This window comes from Andrena cerasifolii, chromosome 1, assembly GCF_050908995.1.
Source record: "Andrena cerasifolii isolate SP2316 chromosome 1, iyAndCera1_principal, whole genome shotgun sequence".
Classification (NCBI taxonomy): domain Eukaryota; kingdom Metazoa; phylum Arthropoda; class Insecta; order Hymenoptera; family Andrenidae; genus Andrena; species Andrena cerasifolii.
This window is the reverse complement of record NC_135118.1, coordinates 33700177-33714015: the sequence shown is the minus strand read 5'-3', so window position 1 is coordinate 33714015 and position 13839 is coordinate 33700177. Positions and strand designations below refer to the sequence as shown.

Sequence of the window (13839 nt, the reverse complement as noted above, 5' to 3'; positions counted from 1 at the left end):
ATGCTATCAAATTTACGAAACACCCGTGAATCGTGGATTCTAGTTGAATAAAAACTTCGATTCCCAATGGGACACATTCAGGATAACAAGACAATATACCACGCCCGGGGCGTCTGACCGCGTCAAATAAGTCACGGGACATTACGAGGGGGTTGAAAGCATAGAAAATAATAGCTGGCACGGTCGCGAAATATGCAGTCCTCGAGGCACATACCTTAACCTATAACGCGTCTAGAAGCATCGCGCCAAAAGGGATCGTAAAACTCGCTCACTTATTTTTTCTCGCCGCCCGTGGAGGGTCCTAAACGTCGACTTTCCATCAACGCGTTCGAAACGGACTTCGCCGTCGAATATAAAAATCCGTCGGCGTGAGCAATCGCCGTTATATCGGCGGAGGCCTTATATTTAGACCCCGTCGAAACATCGACGCGGCCTTCGGGTGAAAGTGTCTAACGGACGTAATGCATCCCGCGACACGAGAGAAGGAGAGACGGCCAACTCTACGATTTTTATTTGCCCGCGGAGGCTTCGTGAACCGTCGATGGAGCCCGGCCAGTTTGTCCTCGCGGAATGACATTGCCAAAAGTGTGCTCCCGAGAATGCTCGCACGGCAGGCACACGTGCGCACGTATACACGGGTGGATCCTTGTGCGCGGCGCACGATAAACTGTTTTAGTTTACACGGCCGTCTGTGTTTTCCCTTGGACGTGGCGCGAGTTATCAATTTCCCTCGGACATTGGGAAAATATTATTCCAAGTCGAGGCCAGATTGTTGTTGCGCCGCCAGACGAAATACCGAAGGGGTGCTTCCTCCGACGGCCCAAAGCTTTTCGATTTTAGGAGGGCTCGCCTAGTGGCGCGAGCGACGGGTTAAAATTGCACTGCCTGCGATTTGGAGGTGCACGGGGTGTTGGTGAATTCGCGATGGGAATTGCATAATTCATAGGTGATCGAACCGATGGAAATGAGATGAAAGGTGTTACAGTTTGGATACAGTGGTTCGCTGCGAAAGGATGAGAAATAGTGACGAAGGTAATGAGACTGTCGTAGGCATTCCGCGTTTGGGAACGGCTCATGGTGCGATTGATACATAGGTGGCGCCCCGTTAGTTTTATCCCCATAAAAAAACTTCAAAAAAGTAAAAAACTTACGCCAAGTACATGAAATCAAATAAATCACAAATGAATAGAAGATAATAATAATTAGCATATAAAAAAAGATGAGAAATCAAAATGAGATGCAAGTACATAAAGATGCTTTCCAACTGCGCTTAAGATGACAAAACTACATATACATAGCTAAAATGCTGTGTTCATACATTCCATTACCCATATCGCGGACATTTTAATAATGCGAAGATGAAATGTAACATCTAGACATTTGCCTAGATGTCCGCGGCTTGGAAGGTATTCTCTCACAGGCTTTCGCATAATTTGTCAATTTAAAACTCTGATAATATGAGTACATTTTCATAGACTTTCTAAAATTTAGTTTATTCCCTAAAGTGGGGGTAGTCAAATTTAGTAATTTAATTGATGTAGTTTGATTTCCTTGATCTGAAGCCTTGACTAGAACTGAAAATTTGAAAATCTGGAATCCGATTTCTGGAGGGTAGCGGATTCCTAGACTTTATAAAATTTAGTTTATTCCCTAAAGTGGGGGTAGTCAAATTTAGTAATTTAATTGATGTAGTTTGATTTCTTCGATCTGAAGCCTTGACTAGAACTGAAAATATTGCGTTTTAAAATAATTCTAAGATCATTCATCAACACCGATACCTTTCCTCTCACAAGCTTTCAGATAATTTGTCAATTTAAAACTCTGCCAATATGAGTACACTCATTATTTTGCGTTTTTAAATAATTCTTATTCATCGACACCTTGACCTTGCCCGGCCACGCCAAGTATTTGACTTCCAGGCCGCGGTCATCTAGGCAAATGTCTAGATGTTACATTTCATCTTCGCATTATTAAAATGTCCGCGATATGGGTAATGGAATGTACGAACGCAGCATTTTAGCTGCGTATATGTAGTTGTGTCATCTTAAGCGCAGTTGGAAAGCATCTTTATGTACTTGCAGCTCATTTTGATTTCACATCTTTTTTTATTTTGTAATCATTATTATCTTCTATTTTTGTGATTTATTTGATTTCATGTACTTGGCGTAATTTTTTTACTTTTTTTTATGTTTTTTTTACGCTACCGCGTCACAAGATGTAGAGTTCGGAAAAGAGTAATATCGGATTGTCCGCGTTGGGGGAATTGGTAACGCGGCTGGCTAGTACGCAGGGGACCTCCGCGGATCTTGGGTTCGAGTCCCATCACCCGAGGATTTCTTTTTCACCTAACTATATAATAGGAAGTAGCTCCACGGTGACAAATACCTACATGACTAAATTTATGCTGGACGTGGCAGACATGGGCGGGGCAAAGAGAAGCAGAGCGACACGGTCTGGTGCAGAAAGTGGGGGTAACCGTTCGGCGATTCCCAGCGGCCAATATCTTCCCCCGGGGAGTATAATATCCCTAGATGGGGGGATAGACGCGGCTTCTCGCGGCTAGCAACGACGGTTACCCAACCGGCGCCACGCTAGACTTTCGACGTGGCCGAAGTCTCGATCAAGATTATAAACGGCGCGCAATCATCGAATCGCGGACGAGATTCGACTTGCTTCATCATTGTCCGTCTGCGGCGTACGTCGCATAGACGTGCGGGAATATACGTGCGCGCGCACAATGGGTACGCGAACGGCGCCAACATTCCCATCTGTCGACGCGAAATGTGTTCGAGCGCGGCCGCACTCGCACACGCCGCTAGTAACGGAGCGGGGCGGCGCGCGTGTGGGTGGCGGCGTGCCACATAAGGGATATAAGCTGAATTAGTCGTGCACGAACGGAGAATCGCCGACACGGCCGCCAGTAATGTTGGTAAATCCAGACACGCCGGGGCGCGTACAGGAATGCCGCATAATTCAGCGATTAATTGACGGCTGATCGCCGCTCATGCAAATCCGATTAATAGAAGTCGTCGCCGATAGACAGCGTGAAATATATGCCTCCCGCCCGCGCGGGATCTCGCCGCCTGGCATTTCGCGTTTTCCAGGATGAAAATCGAACGCGAGAGGCGCGTCGATCATTTTTCTCTACCCCGCCGATGGGATGACCGATACGACGGCTTTGCGTAATAACGGCGACGCTCTTCGCGCTTTATTTACGCTACACTGTCGCGGACCGAGCGCGCGCTCAGAAAGCGGAAGCGGGCTCGCGAGCCCGATATCATTTTCACGGCTCGAACCGCCGCCACCGTGATTTATCGATTCCACTCGCGAGCGAGGCGCGCGGCTGATTTATTTTACAGCCGCATAATTCACGTCACCCGCGCGGATTTAGCGATATTGGCTGTCGGCGCGGATGTACGCGCCCCGACGACCAAATAAATCTAATTTCTAAGTAACGCTTGCGTCGCGGGGGGATAGCCGGGTGACTGAGCGCGGCCGCTAGGAATGCCAGGGTTTCGTGGAACGCGGCGAAGTTGCAGATCGAAAAAGGATCGAAACCCGAGACCCTTCCAACTTGTTCTGTGTTTCAGCCACGCTAACGAATTCTGCAATCAGAAACGGCTTTTCTAAACCTACCTAATTCTTTCGTTTGTTTTCCCTTATCTGTCTGGTGTTATCGTAGGGTTGACTTAGGATCTCTTAGGGACTTTGAGACATCTTAAGGACCTTAAGAAGCGAAAAATACTTCTTCTAATCCCTATTTAAAATAGTGGATCAAGGTGATCGAAAAAGATGGTGGTGTGATCGCAAATGATGTACACATCTTGAATAATGTGGTAATTGAACTTTCTAAAGACTACACCACAGGGAAAACTTCTGCCACACATTAGTTACACACTCGACATCTAAATTTGAATCATCCTTTGCTTATATTTCGGCTCACTACTATAATTCCCTCCCACCTGGTATTCGAGGTTTAAATTCGTTTCCTGATTTTAAATGTAAAGCTCGGCGATATATATGGTTACATTATGCGTCACAATAACTTTCTAGTTTCTTAATGTTAGTTAGCTTTTAGTCATTCAGTTAGTTATTTAGTTATGGTTAGGCTTCTAACAGTATTGTACCGCAGCCTCGCCATTTACTTCGCTTGTCTTTATGTATTATTTTCTTCTCTGGATGTGTCAAGTAATAAAGACGAATAATAATAATAATAAAAAGTTACCCTTAAAAATTCATCTCTACATTTTGCAGTAACCTTTCAATTACTTTAAACAACACAATGAGATTCATTTCCCCAAAACATTCACCCCCGTGCTACTGTAATACATATAGGTGTGTCCAGCAGTGGCGAGGCTTCCCACCGCGCATGCCCAAGCAGAAGAGCACTCCACAGCGCGAATTATTCGAATGGGGGGATAGCGACGACTAGATTCGAAGCTTGCGAAGCGATCTAGTATTGAGGTATTATTAGGGTTACAATAGGTCTCATTTTGCCAGGGACAGCCCCGGTTTTCAACCCTTGCCCCGGGTGTTCCGGTCGTCTCGGTTTTCTTATTTCTCGATGATTGACGGAATTCTACGGAGAAATGAAGAATAATGAAACATTTCTGAAGAAAGTTTTAGGGACAGAAAAATAAGCCGTATTTTTAATTACTATTTAGTTATTTATGGTGTCGTTTTTTAACTAGTACAATAAAAGTACCCTTTTTAAAAAAAGGCGTTTTGTCTGGGGAAGGAATATGGTAACCACAGGTATTACTATTGTGTACCTGGCAAACCAAAGCCTTCTAATGGACTTCTTTCCTTCTCACTCGCTCTCCTTAAATACGAACCTTTGTATGTATTGCTTGGTACACCCACACGCTACTTACTTAACATAATAAAGACGATGAATAATAATATACGGAGCGATCTTAACGCAGTGCTGTCACAGTAAATGACAGAGGAATACAAAAAATCAAATACAGCTCGAGAGTATTTTTACATTTATCGAATTCTACTGCGAAGTCGAACGGTGCTAATGTTATCGCGATCGCACTACTTGGTCGCGCATTTTCCAGTCGCGTGTCAAGCGTTTCTAATTAGGTATCGAGTGCTGCGAAACCGATAAAACAGTAGAGATCGAGCGCGTTAGAGCGAATTAGAACGGATCGACTCGATGAGGACATTAATAATAGCTGAACACCGTTCGAAACTCGTATATTAATATACAGGGTGTCCTGTCACTAACGGTGCAACTAAACAGTTGATGATTCTACGTGAATTCTCAAAAATTTTAATTTGAAAATTGTTACATTCGAATATTAACAAGCGATCTAGTATAGAGGCATCCTAATGGATGACAACCAAGGACCTTCCATGAATTCTATTTTCCCCCACCCCTTGCTCGTAATTCCTCCCAAAAATCTTACTATTGCCCGGTACACCTGTGAACATAAAAATGAATGAAAATATTTTAAAGCTGGTAGAATACTAAAACACATTCCTATATAAGAAAACACTACCCTTCACTTTCGACTTATTATTAATCTACTATCGTGAACTTCCCTACCTTGACCTCGCAACATTAATTACCCTGTACATCCACTAAGAAACCAGAGAGGAAAGGCTGGAAACGTCGGTAGCCAGCGGTAGATCGGTTTTCTTGTAAATAACTATGTAACGATAAAGGCGCGTTAAAAGTGCCACGGTGGCGTTGATAAATCCACAACGATCGCGGTCTAGGGTCTGCCGGGCCCCATATAAAAGCCTCTCGAGGAAATAGGACGCGTGCTGGTCACCAGCTGCCCGCCGTAAAAGTGTTTTAGCGGGAATGGCGCCTGAATCGGGTTTTAACTGCTGTTAGGCGTGCAAGTCGCGCGGGGATTAGCAATAAAACCGACTGTGTACAACAAGTTGTCGCTGATAACAGTGCTACTTTATCGTTTCGATAAATCACGGCGCCAGGGCGCGAGGGAGGGTGGAGGCACGTCGTTTAACGAGCTTGAAAATTAAATCGATTCGGTTCCGCGACGCTAATCTGTCCCAGCGCGGGATTCCAGTAATTTGCTGCTTTCAAATCGATCGGCTGACGGTCAAGTTCCCGTTCCGCGCGCTTCTCCGCTCTGCTCAGCAATTTGCACGTTCGAGATGCAGGCACACTTATCCGATGCGCGATAATCTTGAGGCCGGGTCATTTTCGACCCGCAGTAAAGTCTGTTTCGTCTTGACATCGGAATGAATTGTCTCAGATCTTCATTTTAAGGAGGGTGATCTGCAGTGACGGATTTAAGGAGAAAGGCCCGGGTGGTAAACGGTCCGAGGGGCCCATTTTTTCGGTAAAATGCAGAGTTATTACTAAAAACGGGCTAAATGTAGTAGTACAGAAAAAGAATATAGTTTTTGGATAAAATTATAATTTTTTTTTAAGATGAGGCCCTAGGTGAGCCTTCTGTGACCATTAAATCCGCCACTGCTGATCTGAATATATTTAATTTAGCAGAAACAAAGTTGATTCGACGGGAATGAAAAGAGAAATGTGTGAATATGTCTGGAATACCAATCGTGAGCATCAAAAATAAAATATATCCCTGGTTGATAGTTTCTTTGGTTCAAAATTCAATTTATTAAACAATTTTTTTTTTAAATAATTAACATAAAATTAAATTAAATTAAATTAAATTAATTTTTTTTTTAAAACTTGTTACTGCTCTGAAAATCTCAGTTACCAAGGGATGTTTATGAGACACTTATCGTGATTCGAGGGCATAAGTCAACTTGGACTCCATTCTCGTACACGTTAAATACTTTCAGCGACTTCTCCGCCAGCGGTGCAGTACATAAATATGAAGCACGCGTATGTAAATAAAAGCGTTCATAACGTATGCGCATAATCGGTCTAAGTACACACCCTGCGCATTGATGCGGGCCTACGTGTTCGGAGGAGAAACTGTTCGCCCCTTCTGCGTCCGCAAATATACATTCGCGTGGATCTATTAGTCCACGCCTGTTTGGCATATATGCATTCGCGTATTCCAGCGGATCATACGCGTACAGTAACGCTAGGACACTTTTGGCCCGTGCGTCGTGTCGATTTCTTTAACTTACGGCAATTAACTTCACTATTGTTCTTGAGAAATGGAATAAAAACGAGGTACGGGTTGTTCTGGGTCAATTAGAATGAATTTGGGTGGCACAGCAAGCATAGTTAACGTTTTAACCCTTAAAATTTGGGTGAAATTGGCTCAATGTCATATTGATTACAAGAAACAAGCATACAAAAATAAGACTCAGTTCATTTCATTATTACGGATTAATATTTTAAGAACTTATTAAACTTCTACAATAAAAAAAAAATTAAAAAGGGTATTAGGTATTATTATTTCTTATTGGCGGTTATTAGTTATTTAAAAACGTGAAGGCGTTTTAGTCAGAATAATACATTAGTAAAGGAGGAATGAGGATTTCCGACTCGATTTTGGGTAAAAATGACACAAATTTCGTACGAGGGTTAAAACAGTCGCACTATGTATAGGTATCCGATATTACATCTACAGATTTGTTTCCGGGCCGAACCGTCACTTTTTTTCGAGACAGGGGGTATTTTCAGCTTCCCTCCATTGCCTTGACGCGTAGAATGAGAGACACTGGGAATGAGCGATAGCGACCGCTGTCAACAACAGCAGAAGTGGAGGGAATAGCGATGATCTTCTTTCGAGACAGGAACCCCGGTCTCTGGTTCGAGACAATATTGTATTCTCAAAGATTCAGAACTTTTTGCATTTCCAAGTTCATCATCTTCCCTTACCAAAGGGTTTAAAGTAAACTGTCGCAACAAAATTTTTACATTTGGGAGCACCAATCCATGTGGGGGGAGTACTAGATTATTAATATTGTTATTATTATTATTACTATTATTATTATTATTATTATTATTACTATTATTATTATTATTATTATTATTATTATTATTATTATTATTACTATTATTATTATTATGCATAGAAAATAAATGATCGGTAATAATACATATGAGATGAGAAATAGTAAAAGTAAATAACTAGAGTACATAGAATAACTATATAGATAAAAATGTTAGTTAGGTACCTGAAGCGTTTAGTTCCCTCGTTTCCCGCCATTTTGCTCACGTGTCACGTCTAACCACATTTCACGATATTGAATACAATATCCTCGGTACAATGTCCTCCTATTGCCTCATAAATGGATAAATTCGTTGCGTCCATTTGGAAGGAATCCACCCGATAACGAGGGAATGGCGAGTTGCGACCGTTTTTCAAAATCAGTGTCTAAAATCAACATTGTTGCGTTCGACTGTACACGCGCCGAGGCATTATTCGTCCCACGCGTTCGGTCGTTATAACGCGCCCGCGTCGATCCTTCCCGTGCTTTATGTCGAATGCGTTTTAACCGACGCACGCGTGTTTATGTAAATGTCCCGAGTATGCATCGAGTGACTTACCGAGTGGCTCGAGTGCGCGCATCCGAGCATTATCCGCGGTGTGAAGATCAAGTGCTAGGATGTTTGCGCGCGGCTGATGAAAAGCGTGGTTCCGCGCTGAGTCCTTCGCTGAAAAAGCTTTGAAAACCAGCCGAATTCCGATATTTCGGAACCCTGTCGAGAGAATGTTGAACATTAAGCTCTCGACTCAGTTTTAGACACGGCTATCGTTTTCTTAACGATGGAGGATTTAGGGTGTAGAAGGCTTTAGGATTGTACAGGTACCTCGAGCAGAATCAGGTCTCCAATGCGCATTTCAAAACAGAAAATGAGGACGTGAGTGGGGAAGTAACTCTCCGTGAGCTAGAACGCACGCACTATGGGGATAGCGATGAACTAGATTGGAGGTTCGGCAGACGAACTAGTATCGAAGCATCACTATGGGATGGCTGGCTTCTTTCTTAGCCACTCCCACTGCATAGCTCCTCCCACAAATCTCCCGACTCCACCCACTTCATTGAATCCCCTACGTTTACATATAAATGAATTTTACCAGAGCTGAAAACACGGAATAATTCGTGGAGCGACCACGAGGTGTTAAAACGTCTCAGGTTTCTCTCCTGAACGCGATATATCACAAAGACGCATCGCGCCCCAAACCCGAGAACCCCGTGGACCTATCCTATTGAATCCGCCAACACGATTCCTATGCATCATCGTTCCCACAAGGAAAAAAGGGAGGGAAGGGAGCCAATACGGAGAAAGGTTCCGTGGGACTAGTTTATCTAAGCGAAATTTTAACGAACGCCATTCTATCTTCCTCGCGTCGGTGATTTACGCGTAATGCAATACGTTTCCCTCGGCGCAGAGGGGAGGAAGAGAAAATGAAAGAACCAACGCCGTCATAAATATCGTATCCGCTTTCTAAAACCCGTTCGGCTCACCCTGGGGACCGGCCTTCCGCCGTTGAATCTCTAAATCGAACGAGGCGGACACTGACAAGCGGGCACCGCGAGCGGCTCAGTTTCGCGCGCGTGAAATTAAGATCGATTTCACGTCTAACGAGCGTCGCTGGCTCGGCGGCCGGTCGCGGGACAAACAAGAAGGATTGGAGGAACGGAAAGATGAGATCGAGCCGGTTCGGCCGAGCCAGTTTGCGACGAACGGCGCCCGTGATCCGGTCGGTTCGGCGACAGGAAACGCCGGGCGGGAGAGTGCACTCGCCCCGTGGGGAGGAACGAACGAACGAACGAAAGGCGAACGGGGGGTTACGAGACGCGCGAGCGACATCGAGGGCAGGGGAAGCCTGGAAACGGGAAGAGGAAGAGAGGAAAAATGTGGGATACATGCAAGGGGAGGATGCAGCGAGCGAGAAGCAAGAAAGTGTACATAGAATGTATTTGATTCTCTCTAACCAACCGCACTTAAACGGTAAAGGAGTCAGCTTTTTCTAGACGCGATGGGCAAGGGAGATATGGCTTGCTTTATTTTGTCAGTGTGATTGGTTCGAAGGAATCAAACTCGCTTCATGTACATCAGCTGGCGAAGATTCGTCCTGTACCATCGCGAATGCACGAGAGCCGTTGTAGGAGAAGCTTCCCCCTCCTACGAATGTTTCTACTGCACGGGATTAGCGATGCGCAGGGCGAGTGCGCGTAGCGTCATTACGCCGCCGGCCACTGGACCGTGCGGTTTGGAGTATGTGGTACGCGCTGCTATGGTAGTTAATGATATATATAATCTGTGCGACGCCGTGCAATGTATTGCTTAATTTTTGTAATAGTATGTGTAGCCTGATGTAACATCGCTCTTGCGTTCGCAACAGTGAATACGTAGAGGCACGTAGTCATTCCAGCTTAGGAACTTACAAGTTTTCTTTATGACTCTATTATTACGGCGCTTCGTTGAAATAGTAGTTCTTAGCTTTAAGTTTGTCAAATCCATATGTTTTATGAGATTGTGCCTGATAAGATCAATAAATGTATTTAAAGAAACAGTCTTCAAGAATAACATGTGCGTTGATTACCGATTACCGAGAGAACGACACATCTTTACTTTCAACGCATCTCCTTAAGAGGACACCGAGCTAATTGTATGCGCCTCATGTATCGGCTGATGCAGAACACCACTAGGGAAAGGGAGGCTTCTCCTTCAACCGCTTTGATGCAATTGGGATACGTATGGGACGAATCATTGCCTGTCCGTGTACGGAGAGTGTCCGAAGGAGGTGGTAGAATTGGAAAACGACGGAAGAGGGAAAAAGAGGGAGCAACGCCTGGGAAAAGGAGGGAGGGAGTGTACGTTGAATACGTGGGATGGATAATGCTTCCTTGGCGCGTATAATGAGCTCGTCTGACGGCGCCGGCGCCGGCGCCTGCACGCTCTCTCTCTCTCTCTCCATCCTTTTCTTTGTCTCTCTCTCTCTCTTTGTTTCTCACTGCAGCGTATTTATAGTGGATTATTATTATTGTAGTATATTTACGCGACATGACACAGATATGACGTGACTAAGTTTACAAAACAGCGGTACCGTAAAACCTTCGTTACAGGAACGCTATGTACATTGCATTATCAAAGCAGGCCCCTTTTTTAATCCTAAACTACTGACATCAGATTAATGTATGTAATTGTAACAGATCTTGAGCATCTGACACGAATAATTGTTCGCCATCAAGATTCAAAATCAACCGCCATTAATAACCTAAAAAATTCGAATTAAATATCTTCTCCAAGTTCCCATTACTTAAGCACATGTACCGCCAGATCTTCACCACCGAGGAATTACATTACGCTTCTTCGAAGAAACTTAAAAAAAGGTAATAGTTATCAGAAGAAACAGTTATCAATTCGGAGGAGTCATAACAATAAACCCTAGTTATTTGGCAAGGACTATACAGATTCTTTACTAGCGCCCCCTGGGAGGCTCCTAAGTCTCAGTGTGCACTGAGCACCAAAATTTCGAGCATGTATGGTTGTAAGCTCGTACGTCCGGTGCAGTGTCGGCCTTGGTTATTCTCGTCGAGACGTAGACGTATTAGCCGTCGATTTTCCACAAGACGTTATCGTTGCGAAACAGAGTGCCGCGTTACGCGTATCGAAAGCTTGTACATAATTGAGTGCTGTAGTAGGGACGAGGACGAGGGAACCTGCGCGCGCGCGCGCGCGATTCTTCCGTGACGTCGTTGAACGATGAAATGCTCGTTTCGCCTTAATGAGAATACAATTGTGTTGGTGTTCGTAGTGATTGCTTTGAAAATAGTGAAATGCTACACCGTCGCGTGAAATCGTTTCCTTGTCGGGGGAACTGTCAGTCGAGGAGTGTACATAACCTTCCAATATCCGTGGAAATTCGTCAGCCGGTTCAGGAAGTTGGTATTGCTGTAAGCAAGCCGAGTTACGTGCTCGCGACTGCGCGCCGTGTTCATTATTCAACGCGGCGACGACGACAGAAACTGGTGTTTACCATGAAAGGAGGAAAAAAGCGCGGCAGGTCTGTATTCATTTAAATTTTTCCTCTTTGGCGCCGTAATTAATTAACCTCGTTGTTGGTCGCGACTGGACGACTGCGTTTTATTCTCTGTTGCTTATCGTAATGAATTTGTTGCGTAGTAGTACATAAGTGTACTGTTGAGCAGCGTTTCGCAATCGGTGTTCCGCGCACTCCGGGCTTCCGCAAAAAGTTATCTTGTGATAAAATTTAAGTATTGAAAAGATGTGTAAATTATTCAACGAAAAACATATACCTGGCTGCAGAACTTGAAACGGTGCACTGTACGCGAAAGAAGAACTGTTGAGGTTAGGAGGTTACGCGAAATTCGCAAACGAAGCTTTCTTTAATAAAAATTATTAAAATCGTAGCCAATTAGATTTCCTCCTATCTTTCATTCTTTAGCAATTATTTTAATCCAGTCATGTTGCATTATTTACACACGTCCCATGCAAACAGAAGAGAGTGCATAGCTGGAGGTCACCATCGTGAAAGAGCTTCTACATTCGAATAACTTCGATGCATAGACTAACGGGTGGCAGGGTGGGGGAAGCGCTCCGCCCCCAGAAGCCACTCCACGCGATCTGATTGGCTGAATCTGTAACACATTTTTACAAGAATATGGTTCGTTTGCGAGACATAGTTCTTGAACAACTTTTCATCCTTCTGGTGAGTAGAATACGTAGATGCGATAAATTTATTAAAAATTTTAAACAAAGTTGAAACGAGTCTGTCCTTGAGGAGCTTTCCCTGCCTTTTTCACAGTCTATCTGTCTGTTCGTTGAATCTTTTATCAAGGGCCGAGTCTCGCGAGGCAAACAAGGACCATGTTTCTTTCCTCCGGGGCGCTCGAAAACATCCATACGAGGGGGGCTTTTATCGCGGAGTCCTCGTAAACGATGCGAATCGGGCGCATCGAGCGAGTATCCGCGGTGAAATCCGTGGGACGTGTGGCGTGCATGAAGCCGCCCTCGATCCGGTTTAATTAACGTCTCTCTGCCGGGGCCGCGAATAGATCGACGACGGCCAATAATAATCGTTATCTCGTGCTCGGAACGGCCCGATCGTGGTGGCCCGTCCAACAGATAATACGCGCCGGCCGATGGAACGTAAACGGGCGGACTGCTCCTTGCTCGACGCGCGTTTGTTGTTTTATCCTCGCTCACGATAGAGTTCGTGACAGCGCGTGAAATGAGATCGACAGGGTTAATGGTCGGTTGGGCTGTATGCGGGAGACACGTGTAATCGGATTCGAGCGTTACAGGCTCCTATGTTAGTTGTCCCATCGTAGGATAACGTAAGATATCTATTGTTTCGGTGAGGAAATGCTCTCTGTTGGAAGCCTCGTGGTTTGTGAAAATAAATATTCTCAGTTATGTTTGTTAAACACTATATTGAAATGTATTTGACTTTAACTAATACAAACGAAAATATATATGTATATAAATACTTTGCAAATAAACTTATTACTTTGTTTTACTCTTAAACTCAATGCGGACCACTTTTACATTTTACATTCGGTTCTACATCGCCGGAAGAGCCACCATAACACCTACCGCCATATAATGGACACTCGTTACCAACTTAAACAGAGTTACTAACAAAAACTCCCAACACTCTCGAATACATATTCTGTCAACGGAGCTAGAACTTTTGCAATTCGTACTGTTTCGATTAGGAAAGGAAATAAATAGTCGCGAGTGAAATATGATTTGGAGCATGTGGCAGAGTTCGAATTAGAATGAATTTTAGGAATGTGAGTTTTTGATTAACTGTAGCAATATTTAGTGTTTTTGTTTATGACAATGACGTTACTTTTACTTGTCCACGTATTCTACTTAATGAAAAGAGTAGAAGCTTCGCAGGGACCATAATTTTTGAGGAAAGAATTTCAGTGTTGGCGAAATAGACG

General features: G+C 44.1%; 1 protein-coding gene across 2 annotated transcripts in view; it reads left to right on the top strand.

Annotated features, from left to right (window-relative positions):
• Positions 1-11387: 11387 nt before the first annotated feature.
• Sog (chordin short gastrulation) overlaps positions 11388-13839 on the top strand; it is a 127353-nt gene continuing 124901 nt past the window's right edge. Inside the window, exons 1-2 of one of the 2 annotated variants that reach the window (XM_076828691.1) lie at positions 11388-11930; positions 12387-12596. The gene's annotated coding sequence lies outside the window, so the exon portion shown is untranslated. The remainder of the gene's footprint in view (positions 11931-12386; positions 12597-13839) is intronic. The other variant, XM_076828700.1, reaches the window with a different exon arrangement.